At 50.3% G+C, this 13,080-nt stretch overlaps 1 protein-coding gene across 5 annotated transcripts in view; it reads left to right on the forward strand.

Annotated features, from left to right (window-relative positions):
* The first annotated feature begins 6,045 nt into the window (after positions 1-6,045).
* PUM2 (pumilio RNA binding family member 2) overlaps positions 6,046-13,080 on the forward strand; it is a 79,670-nt gene continuing 72,635 nt past the window's right edge. For 4 of the 5 annotated variants that reach the window (XM_088480283.1, XM_088480281.1, XM_088480284.1 and 1 more), the window contains exon 1: positions 6,046-6,203. The gene's annotated coding sequence lies outside the window, so the exon portion shown is untranslated. The remainder of the gene's footprint in view (positions 6,204-13,080) is intronic. The other variant, XM_088480280.1, reaches the window with a different exon arrangement.

Genomic DNA, 13,080 nt, shown 5'->3' on the forward strand with positions numbered 1-13,080 from the left:
TGTATGATGGAGTGTAGTGTGACCCTGCAGAGAGGAGTACCTGTGTTACTGTATGAAGTAGTGCAGTGTGACCCTGCAGAGGGGAGTACCTGTGTTACTGTATGATGGAGTGCAGTGTGACCCTGCAGAGAGGAGTACCTGTGTTACTGTATGATGGAGTGTAGTGTGACCCTGCAGAGAGGAGTACCTGTGTTACTGTATGAAGTAGTGCAGTGTGACCCTGCAGTGGAGTACCTGTGTTACTGTATGATGGAGTGCAGTGTGAGCCTGCAGAGAGGAGTACCTGTGTTAATGTATGATGGAGTGTAGTGTGACCCTGCAGAGAGGAGTACCTGTGTTACTGTATGATGGAGTGTAGTGTGACCCTGCAGAGAGGAGTACCTGTGTTACTGTATGATGGAGTGTAGTGTGACCCTGCAGAGGGGAGTACCTGTGTTACTGTATGATGGAGTGCAGTGTGACCCTGCAGAGAGGAGTACCTGTGTTACTGTATGATGGAGTGCAGTGTGAGCCTGCAGAGAGGAGTACCTGTGTTACTGTATGATGGAGTGCAGTGTGAGCCTGCAGAGAGGAGTACCTGTGTTAATGTATGATGGAGTGTAGTGTGACCCTGCAGAGAGGAGTACCTGTGTTACTGTATGAAGTAATGCAGTGTGACCCTGCAGAGGGGAGTACCTGTGTTACTGTATGATGGAGTGCAGTGTGACCCTGCAGAGAGGAGTACCTGTGTTACTGTATGATGGAGTGTAGTGTGACCCTGCAGAGAGGAGTACCTGTGTTACTGTATGAAGTAGTGCAGTGTGACCCTGCAGTGGAGTACCTGTGTTACTGTATGATGGAGTGCAGTGTGAGCCTGCAGAGAGGAGTACCTGTGTTAATGTATGATGGAGTGTAGTGTGACCCTGCAGAGAGGAGTACCTGTGTTACTGTATGATGGAGTGTAGTGTGACCCTGCAGAGAGGAGTACCTGTGTTACTGTATGATGGAGTGTAGTGTGACCCTGCAGAGGGGAGTACCTGTGTTACTGTATGATGGAGTGCAGTGTGACCCTGCAGAGAGGAGTACCTGTGTTACTGTATGATGGAGTGCAGTGTGAGCCTGCAGAGAGGAGTACCTGTGTTACTGTATGATGGAGTGCAGTGTGAGCCTGCAGAGAGGAGTACCTGTGTTAATGTATGATGGAGTGTAGTGTGACCCTGCAGAGAGGAGTACCTGTGTTACTGTATGAAGTAGTGCAGTGTGACCCTGCAGAGGGGAGTACCTGTGTTACTGTATGATGGAGTGCAGTGTGACCCTGCAGAGAGGAGTACCTGTGTTACTGTATGATGGAGTGTAGTGTGACCCTGCAGAGAGGAGTACCTGTGTTACTGTATGAAGTAGTGCAGTGTGACCCTGCAGTGGAGTACCTGTGTTACTGTATGATGGAGTGCAGTGTGAGCCTGCAGAGAGGAGTACCTGTGTTAATGTATGATGGAGTGTAGTGTGACCCTGCAGAGAGGAGTACCTGTGTTACTGTATGATGGAGTGTAGTGTGACCCTGCAGAGAGGAGTACCTGTGTTACTGTATGATGGAGTGTAGTGTGACCCTGCAGAGGGGAGTACCTGTGTTACTGTATGATGGAGTGCAGTGTGACCCTGCAGAGAGGAGTACCTGTGTTACTGTATGATGGAGTGCAGTGTGAGCCTGCAGAGAGGAGTACCTGTGTTACTGTATGATGGAGTGCAGTGTGAGCCTGCAGAGAGGAGTACCTGTGTTAATGTATGATGGAGTGTAGTGTGACCCTGCAGAGAGGAGTACCTGTGTTACTGTATGAAGTAGTGCAGTGTGACCCTGCAGAGGGGAGTACCTGTGTTACTGTATGATGGAGTGCAGTGTGACCCTGCAGAGAGGAGTACCTGTGTTACTGTATGATGGAGTGTAGTGTGACCCTGCAGAGAGGAGTACCTGTGTTACTGTATGAAGTAGTGCAGTGTGACCCTGCAGTGGAGTACCTGTGTTACTGTATGATGGAGTGCAGTGTGAGCCTGCAGAGAGGAGTACCTGTGTTAATGTATGATGGAGTGTAGTGTGACCCTGCAGAGAGGAGTACCTGTGTTACTGTATGATGGAGTGTAGTGTGACCCTGCAGAGAGGAGTACCTGTGTTACTGTATGATGGAGTGTAGTGTGACCCTGCAGAGGGGAGTACCTGTGTTACTGTATGATGGAGTGCAGTGTGACCCTGCAGAGAGGAGTACCTGTGTTACTGTATGATGGAGTGCAGTGTGAGCCTGCAGAGAGGAGTACCTGTGTTACTGTATGATGGAGTGCAGTGTGAGCCTGCAGAGAGGAGTACCTGTGTTAATGTATGATGGAGTGTAGTGTGACCCTGCAGAGAGGAGTACCTGTGTTACTGTATGAAGTAGTGCAGTGTGACCCTGCAGAGGGGAGTACCTGTGTTACTGTATGATGGAGTGCAGTGTGACCCTGCAGAGAGGAGTACCTGTGTTACTGTATGATGGAGTGTAGTGTGACCCTGCAGAGAGGAGTACCTGTGTTACTGTATGAAGTAGTGCAGTGTGACCCTGCAGTGGAGTACCTGTGTTACTGTATGATGGAGTGCAGTGTGAGCCTGCAGAGAGGAGTACCTGTGTTAATGTATGATGGAGTGTAGTGTGACCCTGCAGAGAGGAGTACCTGTGTTACTGTATGATGGAGTGTAGTGTGACCCTGCAGAGAGGAGTACCTGTGTTACTGTATGATGGAGTGTAGTGTGACCCTGCAGAGGGGAGTACCTGTGTTACTGTATGATGGAGTGCAGTGTGACCCTGCAGAGAGGAGTACCTGTGTTACTGTATGATGGAGTGCAGTGTGAGCCTGCAGAGAGGAGTACCTGTGTTACTGTATGATGGAGTGCAGTGTGAGCCTGCAGAGAGGAGTACCTGTGTTAATGTATGATGGAGTGTAGTGTGACCCTGCAGAGAGGAGTACCTGTGTTACTGTATGAAGTAGTGCAGTGTGACCCTGCAGAGGGGAGTACCTGTGTTACTGTATGATGGAGTGCAGTGTGACCCTGCAGAGAGGAGTACCTGTGTTACTGTATGATGGAGTGTAGTGTGACCCTGCAGAGAGGAGTACCTGTGTTACTGTATGAAGTAGTGCAGTGTGACCCTGCAGTGGAGTACCTGTGTTACTGTATGATGGAGTGCAGTGTGAGCCTGCAGAGAGGAGTACCTGTGTTAATGTATGATGGAGTGTAGTGTGACCCTGCAGAGAGGAGTACCTGTGTTACTGTATGATGGAGTGTAGTGTGACCCTGCAGAGAGGAGTACCTGTGTTACTGTATGATGGAGTGTAGTGTGACCCTGCAGAGGGGAGTACCTGTGTTACTGTATGATGGAGTGCAGTGTGACCCTGCAGAGAGGAGTACCTGTGTTACTGTATGATGGAGTGCAGTGTGAGCCTGCAGAGAGGAGTACCTGTGTTACTGTATGATGGAGTGCAGTGTGAGCCTGCAGAGAGGAGTACCTGTGTTAATGTATGATGGAGTGTAGTGTGACCCTGCAGAGAGGAGTACCTGTGTTACTGTATGAAGTAGTGCAGTGTGACCCTGCAGAGGGGAGTACCTGTGTTACTGTATGATGGAGTGCAGTGTGACCCTGCAGAGAGGAGTACCTGTGTTACTGTATGATGGAGTGCAGTGTGACCCTGCAGAGAGGAGTACCTGTGTTACTGTATGATGGAGTGCAGTGTGAGCCTGCAGAGAGGAGTACCTGTGTTACTGTATGATGGAGTGCAGTGTGAGCCTGCAGAGAGGAGTACCTGTGTTAATGTATGATGGAGTGTAGTGTGACCCTGCAGAGAGGAGTACCTGTGTTACTGTATGAAGTAGTGCAGTGTGACCCTGCAGAGGGGAGTACCTGTGTTACTGTATGATGGAGTGCAGTGTGACCCTGCAGAGAGGAGTACCTGTGTTACTGTATGATGGAGTGTAGTGTGACCCTGCAGAGAGGAGTACCTGTGTTACTGTATGAAGTAGTGCAGTGTGACCCTGCAGTGGAGTACCTGTGTTACTGTATGATGGAGTGCAGTGTGAGCCTGCAGAGAGGAGTACCTGTGTTAATGTATGATGGAGTGTAGTGTGACCCTGCAGAGAGGAGTACCTGTGTTACTGTATGATGGAGTGTAGTGTGACCCTGCAGAGAGGAGTACCTGTGTTACTGTATGATGGAGTGTAGTGTGACCCTGCAGAGGGGAGTACCTGTGTTACTGTATGATGGAGTGCAGTGTGACCCTGCAGAGAGGAGTACCTGTGTTACTGTATGATGGAGTGCAGTGTGAGCCTGCAGAGAGGAGTACCTGTGTTACTGTATGATGGAGTGCAGTGTGAGCCTGCAGAGAGGAGTACCTGTGTTAATGTATGATGGAGTGTAGTGTGACCCTGCAGAGAGGAGTACCTGTGTTACTGTATGAAGTAGTGCAGTGTGACCCTGCAGAGGGGAGTACCTGTGTTACTGTATGATGGAGTGCAGTGTGACCCTGCAGAGAGGAGTACCTGTGTTACTGTATGATGGAGTGTAGTGTGACCCTGCAGAGAGGAGTACCTGTGTTACTGTATGAAGTAGTGCAGTGTGACCCTGCAGTGGAGTACCTGTGTTACTGTATGATGGAGTGCAGTGTGAGCCTGCAGAGAGGAGTACCTGTGTTAATGTATGATGGAGTGTAGTGTGACCCTGCAGAGAGGAGTACCTGTGTTACTGTATGATGGAGTGTAGTGTGACCCTGCAGAGAGGAGTACCTGTGTTACTGTATGATGGAGTGTAGTGTGACCCTGCAGAGGGGAGTACCTGTGTTACTGTATGATGGAGTGCAGTGTGACCCTGCAGAGAGGAGTACCTGTGTTACTGTATGATGGAGTGCAGTGTGAGCCTGCAGAGAGGAGTACTGTGTTACTGTATGATGGAGTGCAGTGTGAGCCTGCAGAGAGGAGTACCTGTGTTACTGTATGATGGAGTGCAGTGTGAGCCTGCAGAGAGGAGTACCTGTGTTACTGTATGATGGAGTGCAGTGTGAGCCTGCAGAGAGGAGTACCTGTGTTACTGTATGATGGAGTGCAGTGTGAGCCTGCAGAGAGGAGTACCTGTGTTACTGTATGATGGAGTGTAGTGTGACCCTGCAGAGAGGAGTACCTGTGTTACTGTATGAAGTAGTGCAGTGTGACCCTGCAGTGGAGTACCTGTGTTACTGTATGATGGAGTGCAGTGTGAGCCTGCAGAGAGGAGTACCTGTGTTAATGTATGATGGAGTGTAGTGTGACCCTGCAGAGAGGAGTACCTGTGTTACTGTATGATGGAGTGTAGTGTGACCCTGCAGAGAGGAGTACCTGTGTTACTGTATGATGGAGTGTAGTGTGACCCTGCAGAGGGGAGTACCTGTGTTACTGTATGATGGAGTGCAGTGTGACCCTGCAGAGAGGAGTACCTGTGTTACTGTATGATGGAGTGCAGTGTGAGCCTGCAGAGAGGAGTACCTGTGTTACTGTATGATGGAGTGCAGTGTGAGCCTGCAGAGAGGAGTACCTGTGTTAATGTATGATGGAGTGTAGTGTGACCCTGCAGAGAGGAGTACCTGTGTTACTGTATGATGGAGTGTAGTGTGACCCTGCAGAGAGGAGTACCTGTGTTACTGTATGATGGAGTGTAGTGTGACCCTGCAGAGGGGAGTACCTGTGTTACTGTATGATGGAGTGCAGTGTGACCCTGCAGAGAGGAGTACCTGTGTTACTGTATGATGGAGTGCAGTGTGAGCCTGCAGAGAGGAGTACCTGTGTTACTGTATGATGGAGTGCAGTGTGAGCCTGCAGAGAGGAGTACCTGTGTTACTGTATGATGGAGTGTAGTGTGACCCTGTATTATGATGGAATGTAGTGTGAGAGTGAACCTGCATGGAGTATCAGTGAGTGAGGTCAGGAGGACAGTGAGGCTGAGGGTGTCTCCCCCTCAGGTGGAGGCTCAGGCTGCATGGAGGAGGTGCCCAGCTTCCCTCCCTCTCTCTCCCAGGCTGCAGTGCGCACTAGGGGGAGGAGGCGGAGGAGGTGTACCAGTACCAGCAGTCGGGCCGCCGCCGATCTCCTCCTCGCCATGTTGCCGTGAATCGGGCCTGCAGCTCCCGGCCTTCGTATATGCGTCCCGACCCTCGCTCTGGAGCTGTCACCGAGCCAGGTGGTAAGTAGCCGGTGTGCACAGGACTCAGCCCGGGGAGCAGCAGAGGGTGCAGGCCTCACTGGGCCCGGCGAGGAAGAGGAGGGGGCTGTGCTGGGTGAGGGAGCAGAGTGCCTGCTGCCAGGGTGAGGGGCAAAGGAGTCTCTCAGTGTGCGTGATCGAGTGGTGGTGAACATGCCCATGGTGGGGGTCTGTAGTGGGGAGGGGGTCTGTTCCAGGAGGTAGGTAATCTGCACATCACTTTGTTGGACAGGGGGCTCTGTCCATTATTGTGTCTAACATTTTACTAGTTTGGAGTGGGGTTCAATCCAAGGCTCCTGACAGGGAGTGGGGGTTTAATCCCAGGTGGACGCCTTTCGGGTATTGACTTTTCATCTCGAGAGTGGATGTTCAATCCCAGGTGGGCGCCCTGTAGGAAGTGGGGCTCCATCCCAGGTGGGTGCCCGGCAACGAGGTGGGGTTCCATCTCGCGTAGGTGCCCGGTGTGGAGTATGGGTTCCATCCCAGGTGGGGAGTTGGAACTCCATCCCAGGGGGAGCGTGTGGAGTGGTGCTCCATCCCAGGGGGGGGGGGGGGGGAGCGCGTGGAGTGGGGCTCCATCTCAGGGGGGGCAGGGGGAGCGCGTGGAGTGTGGCTCCATCCCAGGGGGGCAGGGGGAGCGCGTGGAGTGGGGCTCCATCCCAGGGGGGCAGGGGGAGCGCGTGGAGTGGGGCTCCATCCCAGGGGGGCAGGGGGAGCGCGTGGAGTGGGGCTCCATCCCAGGGGGGCAGGGGGAGCGCGTGGAGTGGGGCTCCATCCCAGGGGGGCAGGGGGAGCGCGTGGAGTGGGGCTCCATCCCAGGGGGGCAGGGGGAGCGCGTGGAGTGGGGCTCCATCCCAGGGGGGCAGGGGGAGCGCGTGGAGTGGGGTTCCATCCCAGGGGGGCAGGGGGAGCGCGTGGAGTGGGGTTCCATCCCAGGGGGGCAGGGGGAGCGCGTGGAGTGGGGTTCCATCCCAGGGGGGCAGGGGGAGCGCGTGGAGTGGGGCTCCATCCCAGGGGGGGGGGAGAGCGCGTGGAGTGGGGCTCCATCCCAGGGGGGGGAGCGCGTGGAGTGGGGCTCCATCCCAGGGGGGCAGGGGGAGCGCGTGGAGTGGGGCTCCATCCCAGGGGGGGGGAGCGCGTGGGGTTCGGGCGGGGAGCGAGGCCCCATCCTGTGGGGGAGTGCCGAGCGGGGTGCCATTTTAGGACGTCACCTTGTGTAGTGGGGGATCCTGCTGCAGATGTTAGTATTGGAGAAATTAGCCACAATATTTTATTTATTTTAAAAACAACAACAAAAAGGCACCGTAACACACACACAGATATGCCGTCCACATGCTGCGATTACAGCAGAGATGTCAGCCTGTTGGCCTGATTTCACAGCATATGTTGTCCTAAAGTGACCCTAATACTTGATGACGATCCAATCGATCCTTACCAGATTATCGTCAGATCTAATGGCAAATGGAGTTGAAAGATGAGCAGATCTCTATTGGCTGGATTGTGCAGTCAACTTCCAACCACTCCAAAGCTGGGTACACACTATGCGATTCGTCTTGTGATACTTTGTTCCGCCGCGGATTGGAACAATATATCATACGGTTTGTATAGTGCGTACGCCTGATTATGCGTGCACCATGGTCACTCATCACAGCAGATGGCACAATGCAATGAACGACTCCATACTGCTAAATACAGCATGGAACAATTTATCGGCGGTCATAAGGTGCCCACACACATACCGACTTGCTCCCAATCAGCCGATGTACACGATTTCCCCTGAACTCTCCCCAGGCAGTCGTGGTCACGATTTGGAGTTAAAAATGTCCAATCTGACTTAAGATCTATCTTGCAGCCAGTGCATTGTATCCCAGATTGGCTAATCTGCCCTACAGCACGGCAGATCTGAAGATGCGAGGTACGACGAGCGGGGACACGCATCGGCATTGTGATCAAGAGTAGAAACTCACGATTTGGCCATATTTTACATGATCTGTCATCACGATTCGTCGAAATCGGCCAAATTGGATGAAAAGTCGGTATGTGTGTGGGCACCTATACACCGGATTGTGTAGAGTGTACGGCCTGCGGAATATATTGTTTCATTGTGTTGTGTGTATCCAGCTATGGCACATCATATTGTGTGTACCAAGCATAACGGGCCCAGGTGATGCCGACAGAGGACAGCAGCTCACACAGAGTCCTAAAGGGCCTATCCAGTTTGGTCCCAACTTGGGTGGCCAAATTGCTGTATGCCAAGTGTCGGCATTTGTGGCTGGCGTTGCGGAAGATTGATGTAGCATGGACATCGTAGATTGAAATAGCGATCCTGTGCTAGCCGTGCGATTCTCACAACGGTCACCTATTCTGTGATTCACCCATGTCGCGTTCACCGCATGTTGAAGTCTATGCAGCGCCACACGCAATGGCCTCTACAATAACCCATGCGTCCATACTATATAGAGACAGCTGGATTCTCTGCAGAAGAAAGCTAAAATCCAACTTGAAATAAGGATGATTTGTTTTTTGTTTTTTTTACCTACAAAACAAGTTGGTGATTACATACCAGTATCCAACGTGACAGCTGGATAAACCATGAAATTGGATAAATAGTGCGTTTTCCCCTGATCAGTGTTATTCCTGCATTTGCGTTGAATGCTGGGCTATTTTGACTGGGCTATCTTCAGGGTTCCCTGTTTTGATGCATGGAGAGGTCCCTGAGCGATATCGTCTAGTGTGTCCCCGGCAGGCTGTGCTCAATGTCGTTTATGACATTGAGCACAGCCTCTGAACGATATCATTAACGATATCGTTCAGCGCCGGGCTCTCTCCCCCATTCCCTGACATGCAGCAACCTGGTTGGCCTGCATCTCAGCCCGATGAACGATGATGACGAACGACCCGCGGGAACGCGCGTCGTTGTTATCGTTCATCTTTTTGGGCTTAAAAATGGACGATAAAGTGGACGACTGAACGATAACGATATCGTTATCGTTCAGTTGTCCACTTTATCGCCCAGTGTGTACGCACCTTTATTTCTGAACTTACCATCTAACCAGGAGTGGTCATTTTTATACAGAAGGTATTTACGGAGCAAGGTATCCGGTATCCTAAATGAAACAATTGTTTATGTAATACACCACACATTGGTGAGTGGAGGAAGCTTGTGTGCATAATGCTCTGTATAATTAGTGTTTGCCCTGCATTGTGTATTTACTCACTGTGGCATGTGCTTTAGTTGGAAACTTATTTTTTTTTTTGTGCTTCATTGTTTGACTGCGATTCCTTATGCCTTCTGTTAGTTTAGGGTCCACCTTTTCAGTAACTACATTATTCATTTTGTAAATCCCACACAGTGTAAATAGTTTCTATTAGTACCAATTCTGTGGGGGCGATTTCAAATGTTCTGCCGGCAGCTTTTTTTTTTTAAGTCGCCCGACAGAGCAATTCAGTTGTTGCACTGTCAGGGAGTGCTGTCTGAAACACCCTGGTTAGGGCGCGCTAACCGCAGATAGCGCGCCCTAACAAGAAATTAAGACGGGTTTAGCCGGCTAAACCTCGTTTTTTAGGCGGCCAAGAGTGCAATAATGAATGAGCGCCCAGAACAATTGAATATCAAACTGGGCGCTCATTAATTATCACGCCCAAAAAAACGTTTGAGTCGCCCCCTGTGACTTTATACTGTGAATACTGACAGTGTTGTTTTGGGCGTCCATCACTTAATGCAAATTTCTGCTCGCACTTTTCTGATGTGCGAACAGAAATTCGCCCAAAGTAGGGCTTTGTAGGCGCCTTAACTGCGGCAAGCCTGAACTGGCTCTGAGCATGGGTGAAGTCTCTTTACGCTGCCAGTCCTGTGCATTTTGTGTGCAATAACAACACAGTCATTGTGACCAGCGTGGGGCTAGAACAAGCAAACAATTGAATAGCTCCCGTCACTTTAGACTGGTACTACAGGTGCCCAAAACATTGGTCGCCCACTTACTTTTACAGGGCTTTGCCAATGGCACAGTTCAATCTATTTTGTTTGATGGTTTATTCACTTTCTGGGGATTATTTACACTCAAGTGTTATTGATCTTTTGTGTTGTAAAGCCTCACTAGTAATCTTAACTCACACAGGGAACTGGGGGGAGGGGGTTGTATCTATATTTTTCTTCCCACAGGTCAGCCGGCTGTTATAGACCATGCTGCTTTATAAACCACAATGATCTTTCTGTTGCAAAAGCACACAAGCGTTGGGGTGTCAGGGCAATAGTCACCTGTAAGTAATTTAACTGCAGCAGGAGCCAGACACATTTTCCGAGCCAATAAAACCTCAAGACTTAACTTTGAGTGTGTTTGTGCCTATGTGTGTTTTGTGACTAATGTCATCATTATCCAGATTGCTTACACAGATCTTGGATGTCGAGAGCAAGTAATAATGTTACCGCATTTCGCCCTAGAAGATGTATAATAAGGATTTCCAAGCTTTGTTTCTTCTTACTCCCGGGACTGATTATAGTGTATTGCTATGATATATACTTTTTATTACTTGTAATATTGCTGTTTGCTCAGGTGGCAACCAGGGGGAAATTGTGTTCAGCACGATGGACGGGATTTGCCATTTTAGAGCAGAACATAGCGTCCATCCACAGTGCAAGTTCTGCCTCGCGCCCCAAGGAGGTGAGCAGGAAAACATGAGATGTCGGCAGTACCGTATATGGCTCATACTTGCTCAGCCAGAATTGTGGCAACTTAGAATTTTTCACCCCTAAGAATTGCAATTATGAAGCACAACTATATCTGTATTATGGGTTGAAGGATTTCTGGTCAGGCCGGTGACTCGCCATTGGTTCCCTAACTTTGAACCACGGCGCTTGTATCTTAGCTTCTGACTATCGGTGCTGTGGGAGATTTATTAGAGTGGGCCCCCTAACCAGGGTGTTTAGCCCGTGACCAGTGGGTTGTCGATCGGGTTGGTGCTTAGGGTGGATGGAAGTTTCTGGTTATTAATAAGTCTTTGGGAACTCTGATCTTGTGGAACCGTTATAGTGGGATTCCGGCTATGCCAATAGTTAGGGGAAGGAAAGTAAGTTTAACAGAGGATAAAATGATTTTGGTTTGTAAACCATGGTTCAACTGTTGTTGGAGTAATGTATTTTTCTCTAATACCCCTTTTACACCAAAGTCCCGGGTCTGACCTGGGATTTGAAACAAGTTTCCATCCCGGATCAGTCCCCCTATTAGATCGCGGCACAGCCCGGGTCGGTACCGTTCACACCGGACCCGAGTCTGCAGTGACCCGGCCCTTCCGGCATTGCAGTGGACGCTTGGCTGAAGCCGGCCACACCGGAGCCAGGTCTACAGTGACTCGTCTCTTCCTGCATTGCACTGCAATGGACGCTTGGAGATGTCATCTCAAAGCATCGCTGTAACCAGCCACACCAGAGCCGGATCTCCAGTGACCCGGCATTGCACTGCTGTGGACGCTTGGAGATGATGTCATCTCCAAGCGCCATTGAAGTTGGCCAATCGGGCAGCATGCAGCACGATCTGGGTGATCGTGGCCCAGATCACGAAGTTTACACTGAAGGGCAACACGGGATGACCCGTAGCCCACTCTGCAAGCTTACCAGGTTGGATCCATTTACATTGACAAAAATCCCGGGTTGATGCGCGTTCACGTGCATCAACCTGGGATTTCCAGGTGTGTGTAAAAGGGGTTTTAAATTTCTGTAAAAATGTAAACCTTTAGAAGCGCTTTTAAGTAATGTTATTAATACATTGTATTGAAAATGATTCCCAATTAAATGTTTTGTTTAGTTTGATATTGGGGAGTGCTATCAACAAGTTACTGTGTGTGTATGTATGTATATAGATGTATAGATATATTTATTAGTGTTCCTTCTAGCTCCGGCGGGAGGCAGGGCGCCGGAGCTAGAGATGGGGGCGCGGTCATCGGAAAAGGGGGCGTGTCTATATATATATATATATATATATATATATATATATGTGTGTGTGTGTTCACTCTAGGTCCGGCACCCTGTCTGCCACCGGACCTAGAGCACAGGCACTTCTGCGTGCCCGAAAAGGGGGCCTGACTTCATGCCACGTCCCCTTTTCGTCACTCTTAGACATGCTGGGCCACCCCCGAACGCCGCGTTCACTTGGAATGGATGGCGGTGACCGCTGCTGTGCCGCTTCCCCTACCCTGCGGGACACTGCATTCCGCGGGTGGAGGACAGAACTATCTCTCTCTCTCTCTCTCTCTCTCTCTCTCTCTCTCTCTCTCTCTCTCTCTCTCTCTCTCTCTCTCTCTCGTCAGAGCTTAACATGCACTTTGTATAATCTGTTTCGTAATTCCACAGTATCTGCTGAGCCTCTACTGTTTGTGTATCCATCGGTGGTGCAGCACTCCTGGTCCATAGAAACATATCACACTGCCCGCATACTGGTATATATCAGCGTTTCAGTGCCTATATTTAGTGTGGCACTTTCATCAGGATAACCTAAATACTAAAACCTAAACTAAAATGCACACTAGATAAAGACGCTGAAAAGTTGATATATACCAGTATGCGGCCAGTGTGATATGTTTCTATGGATCAGGAGTGCTGCACCACCAATGGATTTTAATTAAGCGTTCTGTGCTGGCACCTGGTATACTATGGGAGAGCCAGATTCTGCAGTATGTGTATATCTATCTTATCTATGGGAGCTATTCAATGCGAATCGAATAGCGCCGAGAGCGAGCTCCCGGAGCTTTTCAATTCAGTGTGCTGTTTGGGGAGGGCTAAGGATTTTTTCCTGCACCCCCCCCCTGGGATGCGAGGAGAAATCCAACCAAAGTGCCGGGGGCGGCGCTGCTGTTTTTCTGCTTA

The sequence above is a fragment of the Taudactylus pleione genome, unplaced genomic scaffold (genome assembly GCF_031769625.1).
Source record: "Taudactylus pleione unplaced genomic scaffold, aTauple2 ptg000252l, whole genome shotgun sequence".
Taxonomy (NCBI): domain Eukaryota; kingdom Metazoa; phylum Chordata; class Amphibia; order Anura; family Myobatrachidae; genus Taudactylus; species Taudactylus pleione.